We start from the raw sequence: 6,000 nt of genomic DNA on the forward strand, positions 1-6,000 counted from the left end.
TCATTTCATTATTCTAATTTTGAAAACAGGCAGCAAATTAAAGCAGATGAAACTTGTACTACTTATAACTATATATTTTAGTTACTACAGAAAATATAAGGATGGAATAACGATTGATTTTTAAAATTTTAAATACAATGATATTTTTATAATTAATATTCTAAATTAAATAAATATTTTCATCAATAATCTATACTCCTGAGGATTCTATAATCTTTTTGTTTTTCTAGGTATGCTTTTGGTGAGGAAGACTGGCCCTGAGCTAACATCTGTTACAAATATCCCTCTTTTTTTTTCTTTTCCCCAAAGCCCCAGTACGTAGTTGTATATCCTAGTTGCAGGTCATTCTAGTTCTTCTATGTGGGACGCCGCCACAGCATGGCCTGATGCGTGGTGTGTAGGTCCGCGCCCAGGATCTGAAGCAGTGAACCCCGGCCGCCGGAGCGGAGCATTCCAAGTGAACCACTCTGCCACCGGCTGGCCCAAGGATTCTATAACTTTTAACACCTTATATTACTTTTGTTTAGAGCTGTTAGGCTTTAAATTATTTGTAGTGAAGTAGTAAGATTTTCTTTCACAACTTGTTTTCTAAACTATCACCTGACCTTCAAGGGTAGGTGTACCAACGTCACCTGAAAATATGAAAGAGACCATATTAACCTGCACCCAGGAACAGCCTCCTAACACAGCAGAGAGCAAAGGCAGGAAGGAATTTCATCATCACGAAAAGAATGCGACTCCTTAGTGAGGCACTGGATACCCATTAATGAAATATTACAAAGATAAGCATCTCGGTTATGTTACCCTATTAACTCTATCAAATTATCTGGTTTCAAATATTAATCTTTTTTGATTAAAAAAAAACAAACCACAGTCAAGGAGCCAGGCTGATTTGGAGGACTATGCCACAAATCCAAACAGTCGTCTCTGAGGCTGAACACCTCGAGACTGTAAAAACCCCAAGCTCTCCTGGAGGGGCCAGGGTCCACTCATGGGGCATACATGCTTCTGATGGCTTACCCGCTCGCCTCAAAGAACACTATAGGTGAGTTCAGTATTTATAAGAGGTGCAAGAGTGCAAAGGAGAATTAATTCCAAGAAAAGAGAGTAAACTGCTTCAGTAAGGTTTACTGTTCACCAAGAAGGAGTTGTCTATTAACTCTGATCAGACATAAATGCAGACGGAGGAGGAGAACATTGAAAGGTGTCCTCCAAGCACTAAAATCCTATTCTTCCTCTCCTTCTCCTTACCTTTTTATAACATAGAACATCACGTCACCTTTTATGATTCATATTACAAACAGAAAACCACTCAACCAAACAAAACCACCTTCCTACTAAAAGTCAGGTAAATTAATGAGCAATTCTGCATGGGCATTGATTCTATTACCCCCACTCCTGCCGCTGAGATTCCTGTTCACGCTGTAACCAGAGGAGCAGAGTCTGCACATCGACTCTGCTGGTTAAACGACTCTGCCTATCCAGGTAAACTTTCGCCTCTATGCTCAGAACAGGACAACTGATGATAACTTCTGAAGAAGACGATGTCTTTTGACTACTGTATCAAAAATCCATGTGGAAATTGAGATATTTTTTAAATGTATTGTTTTAAAATGTCAACCGCCGTTCTAACTTGTCCTAGTTCACACTAATGGAAGGTTATGAAGTAACCACTTCCCCCCAGAAGCCAGAACTTTCACCTCTTCTGAGCAGGGGAATACCTCTCATAGATTAGGTAAAAACAAGGTCCTGCTGCTCGAATGACAGTCCAAGATTCCTGCCGTGCCAGTTCCTTATCTAGCCCTTCCACCTACCACAGCGATCCCTGAAAGCCAAGGCACTCACTGACTTCATCAGTTACCTGGAAGTCTGAACGCAGTGGTAAAAACAACCTGCATAAATATCGGTTTCTCAAACCAGCTTCAATTTGTTCCAAAGAACATGACAATAGAAATATGAGGAATATGATCACTAAATCTAAAATTCTGCCTATTCCAGACTAATTGAGCTTTTCCCAAGTGCAACTCGGTCATCATAGATGATCTTGTCTAAGAGGCAGAAGTAAGAAGGAAGTGCAAAGATCAGAGTAGTGCTTACGAAGGGGAACGATGATTTCGTATGTATACTCCAGTATTTACTAACTGGGTTTGAAAAGGGGCATTTATTCAGTCCATGTGAACGCCAACTGCAGAACATAAGATAAAATTGAACTTTCAAAACAAAGATAATGGATTTTCAAACCGCCACCAACCCCTAAATGCATTATAGTATTTCCTTCAAAAAGCCTTTCAAACAGTTTAGAAGGGGTTTACTATTCACGGCAGGCAGTACTTCAGTGCCAGCACAAATCTCCACATCAGGAGACTTTCTTTGGTTCATGTTGTCCAGGAGACTGGCCCCGGAAGCTATTTTATCTAAACAAGCTCCAGAAGGCATTGAGGAGTTGCAGGTATATCCATATGGATGAATAATCTCAGGAGATTTCATGTTTCTACTTATCATATATGTTCTCACCTTAGCAATTCAATTACATGATAAATGTAAAACACTACAGGAAACAAATCTCCTTTTATTTCCTGTCTTCCCAAGTTCGTAAGCTTGAAAAAACACTTTGCTTTAAATTATTTACATAAGATCTTTAGTGCATCAAACAGTAAAAGGATTCATCTCTAGAAAGCACAACATTAAAATCAGGAAAACAACATAGTCCAGCTAAGGGCTTTATTTTACTCAAGATTTTCTTTCAATGTTCTAACAAACACTAACGCAATTTAAACTACTCAAGAATATTCAATTGAAGTATTTTGCTAGAAAAATAAGCACTGAACATCTTATTCTAAGCTTTAGTGTTTACTGAAGAGCAGCAGTTTGGAGAAGAACATTTGTATGCCTGAACTATTAAATGTTTCAGTAATACCATAGTCATTTTCTCAGATTATGGGCTTTATAACAAAAATTTTAAGTTGAATATAGTTATTTAATAAGCTACAATGCTGAAAAACCCTACTTAACAAAGTCCCATGAAAACGTCTTAAATCTCGATAATCAAATACTGTATCATTAAGCCCCATATAAATTTCAGGGCAGACGATTAAATCAGGGCAAACATCTCCCTCCGTAGCTGTGTTTAAAGACCACAGCAAAGCTTGCATTTAGGACAGGCTTTGTTTATATCACTGTTTTGTTTTAGAGGTCACGCACAATCCATGGTGCCGTGGTCCAAGTGTTTTACATAATCGGAGTGTCTAAAAAGTGTTCTAAGTAAGTAATTTCTTTTCTCTCTCAAACGCCAGGCACCGTAGGATCAGCAACAGACCCTCATTTTTTTGAACTTATGTACAGGTCCTAGGCAGGCGAATGTATCATGTCCTGGGGGGGGAGGGGGGGGTCTTTCGGAGTGGAGACCACGGCACCGTCCTCTGCAGCGCGGGGCCGAGGAGGGCTTTCCCGGCCCAGAGGCCGGACAGGCACTTCTGCTTTCGCTTCGCGGGCCGCCCGGGGGAGAAATCTGGTCCAGCAGTGCACGCGCCACCTCGCCCTCCCCCGGCGCCGCCGAAGCGCGCGCCCCGACCCTCAAGCGGCCCCTGGCAGGGGTGGGGGGATCAAGCAAGCTCGCCGAGTGAGGGCGCGGGCGCGGGGCCGAGAGAGGAAGGCCGGGGACAGCCGCGGCCCTGCGGCCGGGGGCCCCTGCGCGGCCCGGATGTGCCGGTCCCCGGCGGCGGCCCCGCGTCCCTCGCCGCTCCTGCCCGCGCCCTCGGCGCGGCGGCCCCGCTGGGAGCGCAGCCATGAGGACGCCCGGGGGGCAGGGGGCGGCGGGGCGCGGGCGGCCGGCCCGGCGGGCCCTGCCCGAGGTGGCTTACCCTGGTGGCGCGTCCGCGCGCGGCCTCCCTGCGCTGGGGCTCCCTCCGCGGGCGCGGGCCTGGGCGTGCGGAGCAGGAGGGAGCGGCCGCGGAACCGGAGCCGGCGCCGGGGCGGGCGGGCGCGGTGTCGCCGGCCGGGGTCAGCGGCGCGCCATGGCCCGGCGCTGGCGAGGGGCGCGGGCGCGGGCGCGGGCGGGGGCCGGGCTGCGCGGGGCTCCGGGTCGGGCGGCGCCGCAGGCCCAGCGCTGGAGGCAGGGGAAGCTGTCAGCGCGCCGCCGGCCGCTCGGGTGGCGAAACCTCCTCTTCCTGCCCCGGGCCGCTGGTGCACTTCTCTCTCGCTCTCGCTCGCTCACTCTCTCACTTCCTGGCTGGAAATTCCCACTGACGTCGAGAAAGCAGACAGACAGACGGACACACGCGCGCACGCCGCGGGGGCGGGAGGTGGGCTCGCCGCGGGGGTGGGGGAAGCCCGCTCTCGTGGGGGCGCCGCGCCCCCGGCCCGCCTGGCCGCCCAGCCTGGCTCCCGGCGCCGCGGGGCCACCTCGGGGCGCAGGGCGAGGGGCGCGCGTTCGGCGGCCTGGCCGCCCGGGACCCCAAGCTCGCTCCCCGCCGCGCGCCCGCAGCCCGGAGGGCTAGAGCGGCTGGACGCCCCTGGAGGGCCTGCGGGGCCGCTGTCCCGGGAAGCGGGTGGCGCTGCGGCTGTTGGAGCCCCTAAGCACAGGCCCAAGCCTCTGGAGGGAGGGTGGGCCGGCACGGCGCCCAGCACGCTGTGTTTAAAAATAAATCCCGTCTATATGTTCCCTGTCAGTTGTCTCAGTGACGCTCCGATCTCCTCACAGACTAAACTGGAATTTCTCTGTCTTCGCTGACTTCGGTCCAGTGAGGTCTGAACATCTACTGTTTGTCGGTGAGATCTGAAATCTCCTGGCTGTGACTGTTATTCAGAACTTTCAACTGCAGGGCTCTATCAAGCCTTATGACAATACTGTGGATAGAGTTCAGTGATGGTGGTAGCAGCAGTTTGGGTTCGCAGATCATAAAGAAATCCTGATCTGGCAGAAGAGCGATTTTCTCTTTTTTTGGAGAGACTGCTCCTGGAGCTCACAGACAGACCTCTTGGTGACCACCGTCCACTAGCGTTTGAGCTTCTCTACGTGCCAGGCGCTGTGCTAGGCACGGGCTGGGGATCCCTTGGGGTACATTACCTCCTCGAATAGGAAACCTTGAGTTGATGTTGGTGTTATAGAGCTCATTGTCTCACTGCCGAGTTCAGTGACAACTGTGTAAATTTAACTTGAAAACATCAGTCATCACACAGTCAGTAGGCAGGGTTGCTATGGCATTAGATGGCTCCTTGCAAGTTCTGCGTATTCCTTTCATGCCCACTGCGCGCCCTCTCCTCTCCCTCCCCAAGGTTACCAGGATCTTCTTGGTGGAGTGTTGGGCAGCAGAGTAGAGATCCGTTTGTTGGAATCTGGGCTGAGTCTCTGCAGTGACCTCGGGACCAGCCGACAATCTGCAGTAGTCCTCCCTTGTTCAGGGTTCCACCTTCTGCAGTTTCAGTTACCCCAGGTCAACAAACATATCCTCTGCATCCAATCATCCATGTGGTCACGGCTCTGTGATGCTCCTTTCAACCTTTGTCAGAAGGTCAGTTAGTAGCCTAACGCCACTTTACAATGTCTACGCCGTTCCCCGCGCTTCCTCTCATCACGCAGGCACTGTGCCATCTCACATCATCACAGGAAGAAGGGTGAGCACAGTGCAAGAAGATGTTAGAGAGAGAGACCACGTTACAAACTTTTACTACAGTATGTTATAATTTTTCTATTTTATTATTAGTTATTGTTGTTCTCTTACTGTGGCTAATTTATAAATTAAACTTTATCACAGGTATGTATGTATAGGAAAAAACATGGTGTATATAGGGTTCAGTACTATCTGTGGTTCCAGGCATCCCTTGGGTGTCTGGGAAGGTCTCCCCCGTGGATGAGGGGGACTACTGTACCTTCGAGTAATTTCATTATCTCCAAGAGGCTGTTGAACAGCTGGGATTCAGGGAATTTATAAAGACTGAAGATAATGACTTTCTAGAAACCCTGTATTATTTCTGGAACATTGTTAGAAATTGTGCTAATAT

The 6,000-nt window shown here is 48.9% G+C and overlaps 1 protein-coding gene across 2 annotated transcripts in view; it reads right to left on the reverse strand.

Moving 5' to 3' along the window:
• Positions 1 to 4,363, reverse strand: part of NFKB1 (nuclear factor kappa B subunit 1) — a 113,610-nt gene extending 109,247 nt beyond the window's left edge. Inside the window, exon 1 of one of the 2 annotated variants that reach the window (XM_070614147.1) lies at positions 3,861 to 4,363. The gene's annotated coding sequence lies outside the window, so the exon portion shown is untranslated. The remainder of the gene's footprint in view (positions 1 to 3,860) is intronic. The other variant, XM_070614146.1, reaches the window with a different exon arrangement.
• Between the last annotated feature and the right edge of the window lie 1,637 nt (positions 4,364 to 6,000).

Source organism: Equus przewalskii, chromosome 3 (assembly GCF_037783145.1).
Source record: "Equus przewalskii isolate Varuska chromosome 3, EquPr2, whole genome shotgun sequence".
In the NCBI taxonomy this organism is placed as follows: Eukaryota; Metazoa; Chordata; class Mammalia; order Perissodactyla; family Equidae; genus Equus; species Equus przewalskii.